We start from the raw sequence: 21214 nt of genomic DNA on the forward strand, positions 1-21214 counted from the left end.
TTCTTCGGGTCACTACATTCTCCCCTCCTTATAAAATTTCGTCCTTGAAATTCATTTATTCATATGATTCATCATTTTTTAAAAGAAATGGTCTACTTATTTTATTACCTGCCCTCACTTATTTCAAATGCGTCTCATTCTTACAAATGCGTCTCATGCTCCTCATAGCTCCTCGAATAGACTAGTATATGATCAATAAAAACAATAACAAACTGGTCTAAATATTGGTGGAAGATTCTATTCATCAAATCCATGAATATTGCAGAAGCATTTGTCATACCAAAAGGCATAACAAGAAACTCATAATCCCATACCTGGTTCTAAAGGTTGTCTTTGAGATGTCTTCTGCCCTTACCTTTACTTGATGATAACCTAATATGAGGTCAATCTTAGAATAAACCCATGTACCCTAGAGCTAATCGAATAAGTCGTCTATACAGGGTAAAGGTTACTTATTCTTCATTGTCACCTTATTAATTTCCCTATAATCTATACACATCCTTATGGACCCATATTTCTTCTTCACAAATAACACTGGAGCTCCCCATGGAGATACACTGGACCGTATAAAACCCTTATCAAACAAATCTTGCAACTAGTTCTTTAATTCTTCTAATCTGCTAGCGTCATTCGGTAAGGTGCTTTAGAGATTGGCGTTGTACTTGAAAGCAAATCAATAGGAAAATCTACCTCACGATCAGGTGGCAAGGCTGGTAGCTTATCTGGAAAAACATCTGTAAACTCTTTTACCACTGGTGTACTAGTGAGCTTTAATTCATTCCCTGACATTTCCTTCACAAAGGCCATGAACCCCTGACAACCACTCACAAGCAGTCTCCTTGCCTGAATAACTGAAACTAATTGAGGTGGGTATTGCACTCGTGACCCTATGAACCTGAATTCTAATCTTCCCGGAGGTCCGAAAATCACTTCTTTTGAACAGAAGTCTATACTAGCAAAGTTAGCTTCTAGCCAATCTATGTCGAATATTACATTAAACCTGTGCATGTCCAGCACTATCAAATCAACAGACAAAACTTTCCCCTGAATATCAACTGGACAACGTCTGAACACCCTACTACACCTCACTACTGACCCGGTCGGTGTAGTTACTAATAGTTCAGTGTCTAATAGCTGTGTTTCTGCCTCACATAATTTAATACACCCCATAGACACGAACGAGTGTGTGGCTCTTGAATCAAATAATACAATAAATTTAAATGAAAACATGCTAACCATACCTATCACCACGTCATTGGCTGTCTCAACATCACCCGACATCAAGGTATAAACTCTCGCTGGAGCCGTATTCCTTTGCTGACCTCCACGAGGCACCTGATAACCTCCCCGAGCAAGTCTAGGAGTGGGAGCAGCTCCAATTTGAGCTTGCCAATCCTTCATCATATGCCCTGACTCCCACATCGGTAGCAGATACCTCACCCGACACGACATTCCCTCGGGTGTCTCTTCCCATAAGTCGGACAAGCTGGAAAAGATTGCATACCCTGAAACCCACGATTCCCTGACTCCTGCCTCCGATACCTGTAGTAGCCACCTTTCTCCCACGAACCTCGACTGGACCCCTACTGGGAACCAGAAGGCTTAGATCTCTTTCTTTGTCTCTACTCCTCAGCCTCCAAATGCTCCTCGACTTCTGCCATAGCTGCTCTATCTACTAGCTTGGCAAAATCTTGTAATTTTAGTATTGACACTTACTTATATAATTTTCTCCTCAAACCTCTTTCAAACTGTCTTACCTTCTTCATCTCGTCTGGAATAATGTATGGGGCAAAGCGAGATAACTCAATGAACCTCGCCGCGTACTGCTGCACTGTTTGCGGTCCCTATTTCAGATTTAGGAACTCCTATATCTTGGCTTCTCTGTACAAGGCTAGGAAGTATTTGTCGAAAAATATCTCCTTAAATCGTTCCCAAGTCATCTTCATAAGCACTGCCGTTCGCTACTCCAGAAGTTTCACTGCCGTCCACCATACTTTGGCCTGTCTAGTCAGTTTATATGTAGCGAATAGCACCCTTTGCTCCTTACACTATAGCACTGCAAACACTTTTTCAATCTCCTACATCCAGTTTTCAACGACTGCAGGATTAGTTCTTCCTAATAAAGCCAGAGGATTCATCTTAATAAGTTCTTAATTGAACTACTGTGGCCTATAGACGGCCCACCCTTCTCTCTGGAGTTCCTAACAATTTCAGGCATGACTTGCTGAGCCCCGCTATGTAGTACTGCATCTGAATCGCCACTAGTAGCGCCCGAGGGCTCAACACCCTCATTACCACTAGCATGGGCACTACTACCTCCAGGGTTTATCTTGAAAAGACAATAAACTTAATGTAGGACCCTATTACTATAACATATCATCTAACTAGTATATTATATCCTTAACTGATTTATCATCCCTGATTTTAATTTAAGGTTCAATCCTACAACCTAGATACCCAACCCGACAATAGTTTACTATGACTTTCCTGAAAGCGTCACCTCAGGAAAGACACACAAACCATCACGAAAGTCCTGCATCTAGACTACAAAACCAAACCTCAAATTCCCTTATCTTATCCTATACTCTGATATTATTACCGCTGCATTCTAGAGTCTACAAGACCTAGCATCCTAGGCTCTAATACCAAACTGTAACGTCTAGTTTATCTTACTATATAATCAACCACATTAAATACCCTGATACCATTAACTTATAACATAACAATGTCAACCCGAACCCGTGGGTAACGAGGACACACCTGTTATATGTAGCAGACACTTAAGTAGCGGTAAATATAAATTTCATTCACCCAACCATAAAATACAATACCAGAGTTACTTACATTCAACTATATTTCTATAGATGTATATATATACAATCCTAAAAAACACCAAAATATAAAACTAGAATCTTACATCAAAACCTATTGACACTAGTTCAAAACTCACACTCTTAGCAGGGTATAACAATTGCCTTAACGGCGCAGAGCTCGGTTTGCCTATTTTTCTGGGTTCCTTGAAATGGTTTAGAGATAGGGTGAGACACTTCTCAGTAAGGAAAATAAAATAAATATAGTTGTGTGGTAACATGAATATTTACATGCTAAAATAGATATACAGTACATATCACATGCCTGAAAACACTGATAATATCATAACTGAGTAAACATATAATTTCATAGTTATACTAAGTCATATTGTATCTCAATGTTCATAAAATCATCTGCTATAAAATAGTAGTACTGAAATATACCCAAGATGAATAGCTAGTTGGTGTCATGTATTACCCCTTATGCTGGGTTATGCAGCCCGAAGGCGGGACCCAACAATGGCTGGCCGACCAATGCTGAGTCAAAAATGTCTATAAGTACGAGGGCCCGCCACACCCTGGTCTGGACTGTTAGGTGGACATCTACAACTTTACATTGAAAGCCACATCGACTATCCATCTCCCACCCCCTCTACTGGCAGAGGTGGTTAGCACAAGTCTGAACTGAACTGAACTGTATAGCTACGGTACCGTGCTCCTGAAAAACTGATATGAACTATCATATGAGTTCTAATAACATATAGTACGTGATCATATACTGTTTTAATATAAATAGATTGATAGCATTTTCTGAATTCTGTCATAACATAAATAATCACGGCCTTGCGTCGAACATATCATAGATACTGAACTGAGCATATGTACTGTTTATCATATATTCTAAAACCATAATTTCCTGTATTATCCATGTTATTCCTGAAAATAATTGTAAACATGCCTTTTCTGTAAATTTGACTTAACATAATACAATATACGTGAAATAATACTCATGCCACACATACTGAACAAAATCATGAATTCTGTTTTGAAATCACATTTCCTGACATTTTGACACTAAAAACATATTCTTGTGTAACAGCAATATTTTCCCAAATATACTCATACATAATACATGCTTTCTGAAAATTAATTTGCTATTAAATAATAATAATTTTCGCGAAAAATTACTGTTTTAGTTTATTCCCTTACCAGACTACTAGAAAGCCCCAAAAATAACTAGCCCTGCACCCGCTGGGTTCTCAGCTCAACACCCTAAAAATAACATTGCCCTAAACAAAATTTTAGTATTTCTCCAAATGCTACCTTTTTCACAATTGTAGGAATGCCAAATACTCAATAAAAAACCTTATCCTGAACCTCGGATGAAGTCCAAGTTATCCCAACCAACAATCTACTCTAGTAGACTTGAAGAGAACTTCCCTAGAAGTAGCGTGGCGCCTTTAGATCGTCGATCCGGCAAAGAACGTACCCAAAATCTTAGAGAGAAGGAAGGAGAACCGAATAAGAGAGAGAGAGAGAGAGAGAGAGAGAGAGAGAGAGAGAGAGAGAGAGAGAGAGAGAGAGAGAAGTTCTTCGCGTGAATTCTGCGATGAAAACCGGGTTCAGGCTACTTGTACACTTGCACTCGTCGATGAGACACGTCACCTCGTCGACGAGGCTATGAAGAGAGTTCGTTGAGGAATGCTTATTACTCGTCGACAAAATTCAAAATCGAAAATAGCATTTTGGTAACTTCTCGTCGACGAGATATGTGTCCACATCGACAATCCCATCAAGCGTGTTCATCGACGAACGTGCTGCGTTCGTCGACGAGACCCTGTTAAATTCCAAATTTACAATTTCCTTTTCTCTCTTCCTCCTATTATTTAATAAATATAATTCACTGAGTCTCTACAGGTACACCTTACGTGACGGTGTATTCCTTTTCAGGTCACGCCTAGAATACAAAGATAATATGTCCTCTTATTATTTTACCATTCCTTATTCCTTCTTACAAAAATTATTCATGTTGCATTTGAGAGCATCAATTCTGAATTTTAGATTTGAATAAAGGTGAATTTGAACAAATTTTTAATATAATTTTATACTACATGTGATCCAAATTCAATACAAATCTAAATTCAAGACTGTCTAAAAATAGAGTCAGTCTTTTAGAAGGTGCAAAATTATACTAAACAATATCTAAGCTTGTAATATTATCTTCTTCTAACAAAGATATAGTCAATTGCAAACTTGCTAATTTAAATTACAATATGGTCAAAATCAATAGTACTAGTGTTACTAATACACCTTAATACTAAAGCGGCTTTGCCTAAAGCTTATTGTCAGGTTATAATGGAAAATGAAGATATGTTAGATTTTAGACACTTTATGTTTGGTGATTGGGTAATAATAATCAAATTTGTAAGTAATTGGTTCGATAATATGTTTACCAATAGTTTACTTAATTAAATGTTGATGTGGCTATACATTGTTTTATAGAAATCAAATGTCGATGTCACTAAAAAAAAAAACACTTTTAGCAACATCAAAATATTTTTTTTAGCTACATCAACATTGGACATCACTGTAGGCATGTAAATTAAATTGAGAAAAATCTATGAAACCAAGTTCAATGTCTCTACGTAATTGGTTATATATAATAGATTAATTTTTTTTTTGTTTAAATAGAATTTAATAAATAAAATAAAATATAATAAAATAAGTGGGATCACGTTAGCCAAAAATTGATAAAAACTAGCAATTTTTGCTACTTTCAAGTTAAATAATTAAGTAATATTATTTAGCAAATTTTTAGTAAATTTATTGTGCGCGAATTTGTAATTGTATGGTTATCAAAACTACGTCATTTTGAACAGAAGAGGGCCAAAAGAAAAGCACACATGCACTTCCGCTCGCGCCAAATGTACAGCTGTAAGGATTCAAAATTCCCAGAAATCAGTCCTTTCAGGTACTCCACCTGAAACCGTATCAAAAACCCCCAAATCTCCAATTCCCTCATTCATCTTTGGAATCCACTTGATTGTTTTGGAGGCTGCGAGCAGTTGCATTTTTCTCACTTGATTTGGCGATTGATCCACAGACCGAGGTTCTTGTTGTCAGAAACCCTAATTCATCAGCGGTTTCACAGCAGCAAAAGGTGTTTTTCTCAGCTTCGGCTGATTTGTCTGCAAAGCGTGTCAAATTGGTGATTTGATGCGTCTAACCAAGTCTAAGCATTTAGGGTTTGTTTTTTTTTTTTGGAATACGCACCGGATATCCGTTTTACGGTCCACGTGACTAATCCTGCGCCTCTTGAAGTTAACCTCACAACTCCAAAGGGAGGGTAAATTTAGGAGTTCAGGGGCGGAAACAAACCAAAGAGGGTTTAAACACCTGATCTCGTGAAAGACACTCCCGCAACCCGCAAAACCACACCCTGGGGGTGTTTGTTTTTCTACTTTGTTGGAGTGAGTATGGTGATATCAATTGTTTTTCATGAATGGTTTATTTATTTTTCTGATGTTTTGTGGTCAAGAATGCCATTTTAGTTTATTTTGCAATTCCAAATTTTAATATCTACGCAGCATGTCTGATCAGATTGACCTGAATCGCTTTTAATACCTGGTTGGACCTGTTAGTTTGTCGTGTGAGACATAAAAAGTTATGACTGGTGATATAATGCTATGTGTTCTGGCATTGAAGATGTCATGTATTCTTTGCTCTGCATTTTCCAGTTTTATTAGATATTTCAATCTAAAGTTTGAATTCGAGAGGTTCAATGTAACACAAATTTTAATTCTACTTTGCTGTCTATTTCTTCCTTTTCTCTTGTAATTAAAATTCATTTAGATCTGAAGCATGTGCAATTTCTTTGATGTTGTTTGGATTCTTGTGGTGTCTTTAAAAGTGCGAGCTTTCTTTGCCCAGAAAAATGGTATTGTTGGAAGAAAATATCTAAGAAATTTTAGATTATTTTTTTCACAAAATTGGCAAAGTTTTTATTCCTGTGGCATTCTTTGCATGATTTCTTATGTTCTGAAACATTGTTTAAATCATTTATATGCTGACTGTCAATTTGTTTGCATTTTTATTTTTACGAGATGTGCGTAAGCACACACATGCACAAATGAGATAAGAAAGGAGAGAGACTGGGGGTGGGGGGGATTGTTTGTTGGCAGTTTTGGTAACTCTAAAACTGTGGCTGTGCTTCCTTATAAGGTTTTAGGAATGAAACTTGAGACTTCTTTACTGCACATGCAAGCAAGAAGTGAGAAATATAAGAATGAGTTTATATTCAAATACAAAGAAACAGTTGTTGATGTGTCTAGTCCATGCTGTGAGAAGGTTGCACACTATAAGCAAGCTGACGTTGGCCCAAAGGCACCAGGAGATCTACTCTGAACTTGGTGGAGTGATGGACTATGAGGAAAATCAAAGCCAGCCGAATCGGTAATGGGTAATTAGGTACTCACCTTGTCATGTTTGAGGCATTGGTACACTTTTATATGCAATGGCATACAATGCTATGCATGTGTTAATGAATATGGACTCCAAATGAATTCTGGTTGAGAGATAGAAAACATGAAACTAAATAGTTCTCTGTGGAAACATGTGCATCAGTTTGCAATACCCCTTGCTCTGCTGTTCAATTATTTACACTTGTGCATTGCAGGAGGCAGCATCAAATTTCTCGTACAGTTAGAGTGACATTCAGGAGGCAGCATCCATTTGCTCCTCCTGAAAAATATGAGCTCGTGCAAATGGCACAACCATGGGGATTGAAATTCCATTTACTACTCTGAAAGTTATGCATTCAACAAGGAATGTCAGTATTTTAATTTTTAGCAACATTTTCTCATTCCTATATATATATATATATTTAATGGTTTGACTCTGCAGTATTGGATGGGTGACTGAATTATGTTATAATTTTTAATGAGATTGTTAGAAGTTGTTACGCACAGTGTTCTGCATTTGCCGCATGCAGTTTGCCTGCACTCAGTATCATAGCACCTGTTTGGATTGGTTTCGTGGTTACTTGATTTGCTTGATATATGGAATTTTGAGGATGATCTTGTCATTGAAATCTTTTTGTTGGAATATTTATGTGAAATTTTCTTTCTTTTGCACATTGTCATTGTGAGAATATGGTTACTTTATTTAAAGCAATCAACACGTAACCCAATGGAATAATGCCATCAGTTTTTGAAATGCAATCACCTCGAGTATATTCAATTTTTTTATTCTGCTTTTTATTAAGATTGTGGTTATAATTTAAGTCTTATGGCATCATTAACTACATGACTTCCATTACTAGATCATTGTCAGTTGCTGCCTTGCCAAATGATACACCAAAGTTGTCATGCTGAGAAAGATAGCCTAGAGATTTGACTGTTAGTTTGGTAAAGAATCTTGCTGTTGTTTTGTAGGATTTACAAGGCCTCATCCTGAAAAAATGCATAAGGCGCTTCAAAATATTGTGTTTGTGTAGCAAATCCCATAGTTTCAAAGTTGGGCTGGAATAGCTTGCTTGGCCAAGTCAGTCAGAGGGGCCTGCTTACATTGCTAGTTGTGGTTAGAAAATTTCCATGAGGATCTTCAACTTATTTTGTAAACCATAATCAACTAACAATAAAGAAAAAAATTCAAAATATACTTTACGACTTTTCCATCAAGACAATAGAACTTTGATGCAATTAGCTCTTCTTTCATTCTATTCTTGTTGATCAAGTCTTTATTATGTGGAAAATTACTTGATCCTCTCTCCCTTTACTCAGTTTCATTTTTGTCGCATTGATGAAGATGCTTCCAAACTTGGTTGAGTGGTGAGAGGGACCCAGAGCCCTATATATAGAATTCCATTAGTGACTCAATCCAACAAAGAGTTATAAATGTATACATATGCCTTCCCTTTCCTCCAAAGTGAATGTACTTTAATTAAATTTGATGTTGCCCTTAATGATACATTGGTTGTGAGATCCATGACTTTGGTCAATGTATCTCCATTATTCCAATGTATCTTGGGAGACTCTACATTAACCATTATGGATACATGACTTTGGTCATTGTATGTTACATACCAAAAAATAAGGTACTTGACTTTGGTCAATATACCAGATAAATCTTACTACTTAATTTATTATTTATATGTGGATACATACAACCTTTTTGATCATGAAGATCACCCACACATATATAAAAATTTCCAAAATTCTCCCAATTGATCAAATGATCACATTCAGAAACATATTTCTTTTATTTAGATTAGCATTCACTGTGCACTTAAAGAAACAAATAACTAAGGTGGATCACGGCAGTTTTATGTTAAATATCTAACATAATTCCTTCGATATGTCACATGCTTAACATTTATTTAGATAAGTTATAACGAGGAAGACTATGAATTATTCAATTATGTTCATATCATAAAAATGGTTCTACTATAATGTCGAACACCATAATCATTTTCCATCATCTTTCATTTTCAATAATGTGCATATACATAAATTATAAGACATAATTTACATGCTTATTATGCATTTAGGCGTCAACACTTTAATCAATGGGTCTACTTATCATCCTGGCTCTTATCTCGCACCCTTTCTCTACTGACAAGATATCTCAACTTTATATGTTTTTAACTTTCTTAAACATTTGTTGCTTTTAGAGAAGAAATCATCACATAATGCTTTGATGGGCCTTCAAATAAAATTTATTATTCAAAATCCCAAATGAAATTCCTTAACCAATTTACTTGGGAGGTCATGAAATAATTCCAACTTCCAATGCATAACAAATATCGATGCAGGTACATGCATGAGCATAACTCATGCTTCCAACCAAAAATGCATATGGACTATTTTTCATTTGCTTTCATTTACTTGCACTGGAACATCTTTGATTTTCAATTAATTTGTAACATTCCACTATAGGGACTATAAACATTAAACCTTTCAAGAATTTTTGTTAATATATATGTCTACACACACACACACACACACACACACACACATATATATAGGTATTCAAAGAGAAATCAAGTATTCTTTTATACTTACTACGACAAATTTCAATGTCCAACATAATGAGGCATCTCTCATGTCTTTTGGAAAAATAGGCATAAGTCTCTGCATAAGTTTTTGCTGGGGCGTCCCCTACGAGCGACGCGTTGCACTTGAACCACCTGGGTGTAGTGAAAAGTGGGCGAGGGTGGGCTAGGTCGTCGCCCCGAAGCGACGCACCATGTTGGCGCCCGGGTACGGTGTCAAATATGCGAGGGTTCCTGCTTCATTCTGGACGTGGGCAGGTAAAGACGTTAGTTTAGGAAATTAGGATTAGATTAGCAACTTGGAATATAGGGACACTTACGGGTAAAAGCATGGAAATTGTGGATACAATGATTAGAAGAAGAATTAATATAATTTGCCTTCAAGAAACTAAGTGGGTGGGGGAGAAAGCTAGAGAAATCGATAAATCAGGATTTAAACTTTGGTACACAGGAAAAGAAAAACATAAGAATGGAGTAGGCATTATTATAGACAAAAACTTAAAAGATAGCGTTGTGGATGTAACTAGAGTAAGGGATAGATTATAAAAATCAAGATGGTATTAGGACAAGAGATAATAAATATCATTAGTGCTTATGCTCCTCAAGTTGGCTTAGTAGAAAATCTTAAGAGACAATTTTGGGAAGATATGGATAGTATTATACAAGGCATACCAGGGAATGAGAAAATATTTATAGGAGGAGATCTGAATGGACACGTTGGAAAAGATAATAAAAATTATGAGAGGATACATAGAGGATATGGATATGGAGACAAAAATGAGTCTGGGGAGATGATCTTAGACTTTGCTATGTCATATGATTTTAGTATAATGAATACTTGCTTTAAGAAGAGAGAAGAACACTTAATAACCTTTAAAAGTGGACAAAATAGAAGTCAAATAGATTTTTTTTAAACTAGGAGGGTAGATCGTTTATCATGCAAGGATTGTAAAGTTATTCCAGGTGAAAGTCTAACCACACAATATAGAGTCTTAGTGTTAGATATATGCATTAAAAAATGGAAGAAAAAGGATAAAATAAACTAGTGTAAGAGAACTAGATGGTGGAACCTAAAAGGAGAAAATATAATAAAATTTAAAGATAAAATGATCAAAGATGGGGATTGGACCTTAGAGGATGGGATAGATTCAAATACTCTTTGGAATAGATTAGTTAGCTCTATTAAAAAGATAGCAAAATAGATTTTAGGTGAATCAAGGGGAAGATTATCAAATAGCAAAGAAAGTTGGTGGTGGGATAAAGATGTACAAAAAATCATAAAGACAAAAAGAATTTGGTATAAAACGTGGCAAAAATGTAAAAACATAGATAACTTTGAAAAATATAAGGAGGTAAGAAAAGATGTAAAAAGGGCCGTTAGTGAAGCTAAATATAGATCATTTAATAGTTTGTATGATAGATTAGGTACAAAAGAAGGGGAAAGAGATATATTTAAACTTGCTAAAGCTAGAGAAAGGAAGAACAATGACTTAGGAAATGTAAAATATATAAAAAGTGAGGATGATATTGTCTTGGTTAAGGACGAAGATATTAAAGAAAGATGGCGAAGTTACTTTAGTAAGTTGTTTAACGAAAACCAAATAGAAGACTTAAATTTAGAATTGTCAAATGAGGAAAAGACTAAAAATATAAGATTTATTCGCAAAATTAGAGTTAACGAAGTTAAGTTTGCACTTAAAAAGATGAAAAATGGGAAAACTATTGGACCGGATAACATCCCAATTGAAGTTTGGAAATGCTTGGGTGATAACGGAATTATATGGTTAACTAATTTATTTAATACAATTGTAAAAACTAAGAAAATGCCAGATGAATGGAGGAAAAGTACTTTAATACCTATATACAAAAATAAAGGAGATATTCAAAATTGTAATAACTATCGTGGAATTAAACTTATGAGTCATACGATGAAACTATGGGAAAGAGTAGTTGAACAAAGATTAAGGTTAGAAACGAAGATCTCAGAAAATCAATTTGGTTTTATGCCTGTGAGATCTACCACAGAAGCTATTTATCTTTTAAGAAGATTAATGGAAAAGTTTAGGGAAAAGAAGAGGGACTTGCATATGATATTTATCGACTTTGAGAAAGCATATGATAGGATACCTAGGGAAGTTCTATGGTGGGTTTTAGAAAAAAAGGTGTATGTTGTAGGTGTACCGATGTCATTAAGGATATGCACGATGGAGTAATGACTAGTGTAAAGACTATAGATGGAGAAACTAGAGAATTTCCAATTACCATAGGTGTACATCAAGGATCTGCTTTGAGTCCTTATCTTTTTGCTATAGTGATGGACCAATTGACTAAGAGTATTCAAAAGGAGGTTCCATGGTGTATGTTGTTTGCAGATGATATTGTATTAATTGACGAAACTAGGGATGAAGTAGAGGCTGAGTTAGAATTATGGAGAGAAGCTTTGGAATCTAGAGGCTTTAAGATAAGTAGAAATAAAACAGAATATATGAAATGTAATTTTAGCAATGATAGAAGGAATATTGGAGACAAAGTTAAACTTGATGATGAAGAAATAAATAGTACTTGTAGATTTCGATACTTTGGATCTATTATGCAAGCTGAAGGAGAAATTGAAGATGATGTAATGCATAGAGTTAAAGCAGGTTGGGTAAAATGGAGAAGTGCTTCAAGTATTCTATGTGATCGTAGAATACCCTTAAAATTGAAAGGGAAGTTTTATAGGACAGCTATAAGACTAGCTATGCTATATGGATCAGAATGTTGGGCAACAAAGAAACATAATATCCAAAAAGTAAAAATTGCCAAGATGAGGATGCTTAGATGAATGAGTGGTATAACATTGAAAGATAAATTAAGGAATGAACATATTCGTGGTAAGTTAGGTGTAACATCTATAGAAAATAAGATAAGGGAGGGACGACTCACATGGTATGGACACTTGTAACGTAGGCCTTATAGTGTACCTGTGAGGAAGAGTGACTTAGTTACTGTGGGGGGCAGTAGAAGGGGTAGAGGTAGACCTAAAATAACTTGGGAGGAGATAGTGTGTAAGGATTTAATATCCTTGAATTTATAAAAAAAAATGGTCCATGATCGCATAAATTGGCGGAAAATGATTTATATAACTGACCCCACTTAGTGGGACTAAGGCTTGGTTTTGTTTGTTGTTGTTGTAGGCATAAGTCTCTGCAATAAGCTCCAAATTGCACATCATTTGATGTGTTGTAAAGAAGATTTATGGATCTTTTCAATAGTGCCAATTTTTAATTGTGAAACCTTCCATGAAAAATCAGTTTTTTTCCCACAAAGGGCACTGCTAGATGTGTCACCTTAAAGCCTTTTTTATTAGTGTTGTAAGATACCAAAATGAGCAAAATTCCTTGAAGATTTATACGAATTTTCTCATGTGCTTTTTTAAATTGGTGGGAAAGTGTTGGATCATTTTCAAATATTCAGTGCCTTTGAGAGATAGATACAAAATGGTTGCCCCACATCCACATTGAAAAGCAACTTGAATATGTGTTTATAACTATGCATCTCAAGCACCTTGTAATGTATGGGCCTACTGTCGTCCATAGGTAGCCCACATGGACTTTATAAGGTGGTCGTGTGCATGCACATGTAAACATTGCATAGGCAGTGGGCTATAGCATGCTAGAGGGGCATTGTGTTGCTTTAAATAGATGCAACTCCTCAGTCCTTAGAGAAACTGTTGATTTAATTTTGTGAAGGCGCAAATATTCAAGAAGACATGCTCAATTTCTACTTGAGAATTTGCAGGCAATTAAAGAATCTCTTGTTCTTCCCACTCATTTTTCAGCACTATATCTTTACATTCATTAAAAATAAATAAATTTTTGAAAAATGTTTTCCAATATAATAATTTTCAACATCATGAAAAGCTTATTAAAGTAGACTATTTGGATGTTTTCAGCAAATATGCAAATAATCTGTATCACTAACTAGGCTCAATCTATTGTATCTTGCTGACAATTCATTATAGAATCCATTTGCACGCTATGTGGTGTGACCAATTTCATGTGAAGGAGAATATGATGATGATCAAATTTCAAATTTTATTTCTCTCTTTTGACATTCCTTGAACTTCTCTCACCCTGCTTAGGGGAGAATCTAGGACTCTTTTTTGTAAATTGCATTTTGTTAAAACAGAAGTGTTGTAAACAGTCTGTTTCCAATTATTAGAATTCTAAAATTTACTTCATCCTTGGCCTTTTTATCAAAGCAAATTTCTGAGGCCATTTGAAACATGTTAGCTGAGTTCTGTTTTTATGAATCATTTATCCTCCATATTATGAAATTGTTCATATTTCGTACACATGAACTGCACATACTATTGACATGACTCTGCTTTCTATTTACATCCCTTGGCCATTATTACTTTATTCCCTTTATATATATTAACTTTAAACAAAAAAAAAAAATGTTTCATGCAGTCCCTTCAATTCACAATAGCAAGCCTTCAACAGCATATATACACCATTTCTTTTCCTCACTTTGAAGTTGTCTGCTACTCAACTACCATGCAGCAATTGCAATGAAACTATATGTTTCAATAGTTCATTAAAAAAAAAACCATGTTAATTAAATCAAAACTTGGAGTTTTCTACAAATTTAGTTCATCATGGATAGGGACACTATTTCGGATAAAATAACCTTCATATGAAATGCCGGTCAATTATGAAGCCCATCAGCTACACAAAGGGGGTAGCCCATCCCCCATCCCAATTCCCCCTTCAAAAACTATGCAGAAACATGCAATTAAGCCTCCATGGAACTTCCATTTTTCATTCTCCTGGAGGCTTGGATGTAGAGGCCCCCATCAATGTGCAGAGTAAGATTGGTCTTGTAATTGGCCACCTTCCTTTCATCATTTAGCCTGAATATGAAGGCGCCTAGCAAGACAGCTGAGAATATCTTCATTTGCCTGTATGCAAAGTCCTTCCCTAAGCAAGTTCTTGGGCCAGCCTGCATAACAATCCATATAATGGGTGTAAGTTTTCCATCCCTCAAAATGCTGAAGAATTTAGGTCAACTTAAAGATAAATCTGTTTGACATCGACAATTTGATTTAGAAGTTCCTTGTGATATTCTTCATCACTTTTATCCTTTTTGACGAAAGGTCTTGAACAGGACATAAAAATTTTGAACCACGGATGCCATACTTTCCGGGAGTAGAGAAAAGCAACTACTTCCACCCTACCATGCCTAAACAAATGTTTAGCTCAATTGAGGTGTATTTTTCATTTAATAATAGTTTTACAGTTTCTTTTTTCTATGCATTTCTTGGGCATCCAGCTATCAAATGAATTGTTTCTTAATGCTTTTTCAGAATATTTTCTGAATATGTGGTACTCAATAAAAGTAATTTTTTCCTTACATTGAAGGCTGTGAACTTGAAAGAACTTTCTTGCCGAAAAATGCCATCTCCATCAAGCCACCTCTCCGGCCGGAATTCCTCTGCATCATCACCCCATAAGAATTTCATCCTACCCATGGCATAAGGTTGGTAAAACATGGTATCCCCTCTCTTCACACTGTGTCCATCTGGCCAGGTATCATCTGAGAGGCAAATCTTCCCATCCTGTGACAAAGCATGGAACTTACACTAAATATACAAGCACATAAAGACTTAATGCATCTATTGCAGGTTCATTAATTTATGTTAATGTCTGTTTGTTTTACCACTGGAACTGCAGGGTAGAGCCTGAGTGTGTCAGTCAAAGCTGCATGGAGATACTGCATTTTGTCTAAGGCATCTTCAGTTATGCTGGCTGCAAGCTCATCAAAAGTTGCATCATCTTTCACTCTTATGGCTTCTCTCACTTCACGCGCAATTTTTTCTTGTATGTGAGTATACTTGCACAGCATGTAAAGAAACCAAGAAAGAGTGATGGCTGTTGTGTCTTTTCCAGCAATTATGAAACTGAGGATTATGTCTTTTAAGTACTTTGGATCTGTCTCCTTCAATTCCAGAAACCTTGACAAAATGTCTGCTCTTTTCATCTGCCATTTATATACACATTATATAAATGAAATTCATTTTTTTTTTTCAATTTTAACAAAAGAGGGTCAAGTAATCAACTCACAGTAGAATCATCCTTTGATTTGTGCACTTGTTCAATCTTGCTTCTGATTATCTTATACACAAACTCATCAATCACTTTGACATTATCCCTTAAGGCTGCTTCTGATCCGATGTTCAGGAATCGCTTGATCTTCCAGAAGATATCAACATATCGATATAGGGTTATTGTGCTTGCTTCATCAAAAGCTTTGGAGAATCGGGCACCTTCTTCATTGGTTCCACACATGGTATCTAGTTCTGTACCTAGAACGACCTTAAATACGGAGTCCAAAGCTGATTTCATAAACAGGTCCTGTTGATCGGTAGAATGGTTAGTGTTTTTTCGGTGGATATACCTTTCAAATATGAATTCTTCTTATTGTACCTGGATCTCTATTGATTGATTTGAGGATGCAGCTTCTGAGAATATCTGCGCAAGTTTTGCGGCATTGCTTCTTAGGAATACACTGCTGAAGTCCCTCAGAATCTTGGTGGAGAATTCATGGTTTGATATCTTCCTCTGATGTCACCACTTCTCCCCATCCACCGTTAAGATTCCATCACCCAGAAGATCATTCAAAATGTTGTAGTGGTACCACCCCTAGAACAAGTTCATGAGCTCTATTGAACATTTGAGGCTAAACCATGTGAACTGACTGAACTCATACCTTATTTGTAGTTTGTTTAAAAAAAAAAAGTTATATATATAGTATAGATAATCAGTAGTTTGATGAAATCATATATATCTTGATTTTTTTTTTTTTTCAGTCAATGTTAATTTGGTTCGTTGACACAAAACATTTACATTTCTACATTTTTAATGTCACTTTCTTGACTTCTTGTTGAGACATTTAAAAACATGGGAATCTATTGGAGCTTTCATATTCCGTCGTATTGCTGTCACTAACTGCAATTGGAATCGCTCTATACTTTATGTACTGCTGAGAATACATATGAAATGAAAAGAAAATTTACAAGTCTTATTGCAGGTTTGGATTGGCAAGCTATTGTAAGATTCCAAGGATTTTTTTCCCCTTATCCTACCACATGGCAACCAAGAAACTTAACTGATTTGTTCAGAACTTGAGGCAATAAAACTTTTTCTAAGAAATTGAATGCTAAATATGTATGTTCGACATTTTGAAGCAAGGGATGAAGGGTGTTATGATATGTATTGCTATACCTTGCCGTAGTTTGCGAAGTTTGTCTTGAGGACATATTCAATATTTGCAGGGTCCGTGGTGTAAACCATGCTTCGGAAAAGGTTGAGCATTCTATAAGATTTGTTTTTGTGAGCAAGGCTTGTTGTGTAGTGGTGCAGCCTCCTGAGGTTGAGTAGTAGATGGAAGATGGTGCCACAGATTGGATGTCGTCTTTTTTTCTGCTCTGGCAATCTGTTGCTAAGGATTTTGGTTATGTAGACTGCTACAATTATTGATAGAATTGCTACACCAAAAGAAATGGGCTGAAAGAGGAAATCCATGAAGTTCATTGCTAATGGATGGGAAGTTATGTGGTCTATTCTTGTTGAGATGAAGAAGATTGATGGAGGGTGAATTTAAATAGGAGATGTTACGTGCTCTAGGCCACAACCTTCAAATCTGTCTGCGCCACCAATCCAGACTGCGACTGATTATATTTCAGAAAAGATAGTGTTTTATTTGTACGACTATTGATGCTCATTTCTTGGAAAAACCCTGTGGCATTTCAATTTTTTTAGATGATTTTTGACATTTTCCATGTGAATTGCTACCCTATAGAATCCATATCGCGAGCTTGGCCAAAAGATTACTTGAAGGCCTCCTGGGCAGGATGCTATTTGGCAGTATTTTGACTTTTGGAAGCTCAATTATGCAACAATTTGTGAAACCTACAGATGTACAGAAGTGCTCTTTTGTTTCTGTGGCCTTCGAATGGTGACTTAAGTGGTGCTCAATAAATTTCCCCCTTCTCCATAAACAGTCAATATAGGTGGCTTTTGCTAACCAAACCAACATGTTTTCCAGTAACCCATTGCTGCAAGGCATTGGTGAAGGCTCCAGTCGTAGCTTGTACTTTATTTTGCTTCTTCTTATGACTTTACCAGGCTTCCATGATCAAAATATTTTTCGAGGAAGTTCGATGCTTACTTTTCTTGTAGCAAAAGATGTTTTTTTTTAAGAGAGAAAGAAAAGAGTACAAATTAAAAAGGACAAGGAGTTTTCTAGAGTCAAAGCTAAAAAAGAAAAAGAGACAATAACCAAAAAATTAGGACAATATTTTTTAAAAATCTCAGTACTTTAGCCAAACAACTAAAACAAAACAAAGCTAGTCTCTCCAGCTGGAATTCCTCTGCATCATCACCCCATAAGAACTTCATCCTACCCATTGCATAAGGTTGATATGACACTGCATCCCCTCTCCTCACACTGAATCCATCTGGCCAGGTATCATCAGAAAAACAAAGCTTCCCCTCCTGTGAGAGAAACAGAACAATCTGGTATTAAAAGTACAATATACTTTTTATATATATGCATCTTAGTCCATGTATTCCTGCAGGGAGATGCATATGTATCATAAATAGGGAAATGCTCAGCTATGGTGAAAATCCAGAATGCTGATCCACAACTGATTTTTTGTTGAGAATTCCTTTTGTGAGTTTGTCCCACATAAGAAAACCTAAGGGATGCTTATTATATGCTTGAGCCCAAGGCTTAAGCTTTTCAATTAAGTTGGTCCTAGTGCAAGCTGTAAGTTGTCAAACATGAATATATATATATATATATATATATATATATATATATATATATATATATATATATATATATATATATATATATATTTACCACTGGAACTGCAGGATAGAGCCTGAGAGTCTCAGCCAAAGCTGCGTGGAGATACTGCATCTTTTCGAGGGCTTCTTCAGTTATGCTGGCTGCAATCTCATCAGGGGTTGAATTATCTGTCCCTGCTGCTTCTCTGACTTCATGTGCAATCTTTTCCTGTATGTGTGGATGCTTGCAGAGCATGTAAACAAACCAGGAAAGAGTGGAGGCTGTGGTGTCCTTTCCAGCAATCATAAAACTGAGAACTATGTCTCTTAAGGACTTTGGTTTTGTCTCCTTCAATTAAAGAAATCTCGACAAAATGTCCCCATGTTTCATCTGCCATTCATGTGAGCACAGAGTGTTTTTATAAAATTTTCCTCATGTTTGATTTGGATCTAGTGGCAGACCAAGAACTTTTGATGGGCGAAGGGGGAGACATAGAATATCTCAATAGTGTTAATCAATTTACAGGTGGACCATGTTTTGATTCTTGCTCCATCTTGCTTCTGATTAGTTTATACACGAACTCATCAATTCCTTAACACTGCTTCTGATCCAATATTCAGAAATCGCTTAATCTTCCAGAAGATATCGACATACCGGTACAGGGTTATTGTGCTTGCTTCATCAAAAGCTTTAGAGAACCGGGTTCCTTCTTCATTTGTTCCACACATGCTATCCAGCTCTACACCAAGAATGACCTTGAATACAGAGTGCAAGGATGCTTTCATGAACTGATCCTGTTGATGATCACTGCTACAGTGGTTAGTCCATATCATTGAAAGATATATGTAAAATTTTACCGTTTGTACTTTCTTACTTGATATCTATTATTTCATTTGAGGCCGCAACTTGGGATAGCGTGTGAGCAAGTTTTGCTGCATTGCTTCTAAACACTTCACTGCTGAAGTCCCTCAGTACCTTGGTGGAGAATTCATTGCTCCATACCTTCCTCTGATGCCGCCATTTGTCGCCATCCACCGTGAAGATTCCATCGCCCAGAAGATCGGTCAAAATACTATAGTGGTACCATCCCTGCAACAAGTTCTTTCTTCAGAAAGAATGAAGTCCTCTAGGCTCATTCACGCTTGTGAAGTAACTAAGGCAGTGTTTGGGAGCTTAGATTTCGAGATTTGGATTTGAATTGTGTGGATTTGGAAGAAAATTGGTACAATTTTATACTGTTTTCTGTCCAAATCCACATGAATCCAAATGAAGCCTCCAGATCCATGCTCCCCAACCCAAGGTAAGGCTTTTCCCTCCTGAATTTTCATGAGAAACAAGGAAGACAGGGAAACTGTTGGGAAAATTTCTGCAAGTTAGAAATTACCCGATTTCTTATTCCACTGCCAAAAAGACCGTGACCACATGTTGAGGATTGGCTTTTGGAGTTTTTCCCAAGGAAAGCTTACAACCATGGAACTAACATAATACCATGATTGCGTATGCATTGTTACTTTGCCATAGTTCTCAAAGTTTGTTTTCAGAATATGCTCAACATTGGTTGGGTCTGCAGTGTAAACCATGCTTCCAAAAAGGTTAAGCAATCTGAAACTTGTGTGTTTGCAGGTAAGGTCAGTGAGGTAATGGTGCAGCCTGCTGAAGTTGAGTAGTAGATGGAAGACAGTGCCGTCTATGGGATGGTATCTCTTTTTCTTCTTTAGCAACACTCTGTTGCCAAGAATTTTGGTAATGAAAACAGCTAGAACTATGACTAGAATTGAAAACAAGATGTCAGTGAACCCCATTGTTGATCAATTCAATGGAATGAAGAACTTAAAATGGTTTTCTTCCTAGTATTGCGATGATTTTTATATGTATTATATATAGACATGGAATTGGGCTTTTTTGGAACGGCGTGCCCTGATTCTTACATTTTCCTTTTTTTTTATTACAAACTTTAGACCATCTAGTCAATTCCAAAGAGCCAAAAGTCTTCTCGTCTTTACCCCTTTCTCTGAATTACTTTGGCTTGATCTTTGATTCACACACATTTTGTCAAACATTTGATGTGGGTTTCATAAATGCAATCATGCTCTGCCCACGAGCAAATATCTAAGAAAGATGAAAAGCTCAAATGACCAGATTGCCCTGTATCCAATGGGAAAAGTTGCAGCTGAATGGGAGGTTTAATTGTCTTTGACCAACCATAAAAAAAATGACGAGAATTATTTCAAGATATATTTTACTCAGAAATATCTTCCAGAAATATATATATATATATATAGAACAAATTGGCCCAGTGATAGAACAAATGCATAAAAGTACAAATTAGATATTTACTTGGCTAACAAACTCGATTTGGCTTTCTATAATAGGATCTTATCAAGTAAAAAATTGTGTCATTTAATTAATCAAATTAATGTCTTGTTGCCTAACAAATATTTAAAAATCACAATTAGATATCCATACAAAACAAAAGAATTGGAATAATTTATATTCATATGGTACGGTTTGCTTT

The 21214-nt window shown here is 36.0% G+C and overlaps 2 long non-coding RNA genes and 1 pseudogene across 5 annotated transcripts; 2 read left to right on the plus strand and 1 right to left on the minus strand.

Moving 5' to 3' along the window:
* The first annotated feature begins 5744 nt into the window (after positions 1-5744).
* On the plus strand, positions 5745-16830 carry LOC131146228 (uncharacterized). Of its 2 annotated transcripts, XR_009134276.1 has the most exons (6): positions 5795-7277; positions 7486-7638; positions 15267-15384; positions 15579-15729; positions 16086-16277; positions 16364-16830. It is a non-coding gene; the product is annotated as an uncharacterized LOC131146228 (long non-coding RNA). The 2 variants fall into 2 exon arrangements; XR_009134277.1 differs by having other exon boundaries at positions 5745-7277; positions 16086-16830.
* LOC131146227 (cytochrome P450 704C1-like) lies at positions 14438-18911 on the minus strand (annotated as a pseudogene).
* On the plus strand, positions 18784-20552 carry LOC131146230 (uncharacterized). 3 transcript variants are annotated; one of them, XR_009134281.1, is made up of 3 exons: positions 18784-19100; positions 19320-19999; positions 20323-20552. It is a non-coding gene; the product is annotated as an uncharacterized LOC131146230 (long non-coding RNA). The 3 variants fall into 3 exon arrangements; XR_009134279.1 differs by having other exon boundaries at positions 18983-19224; XR_009134280.1 differs by having other exon boundaries at positions 18784-19224; positions 19320-20552.
* Positions 20553-21214: the final 662 nt, after the last annotated feature.

This window comes from Malania oleifera, chromosome 13, assembly GCF_029873635.1.
Source record: "Malania oleifera isolate guangnan ecotype guangnan chromosome 13, ASM2987363v1, whole genome shotgun sequence".
Lineage (NCBI taxonomy): Eukaryota > Viridiplantae > Streptophyta > Magnoliopsida > Santalales > Ximeniaceae > Malania > Malania oleifera.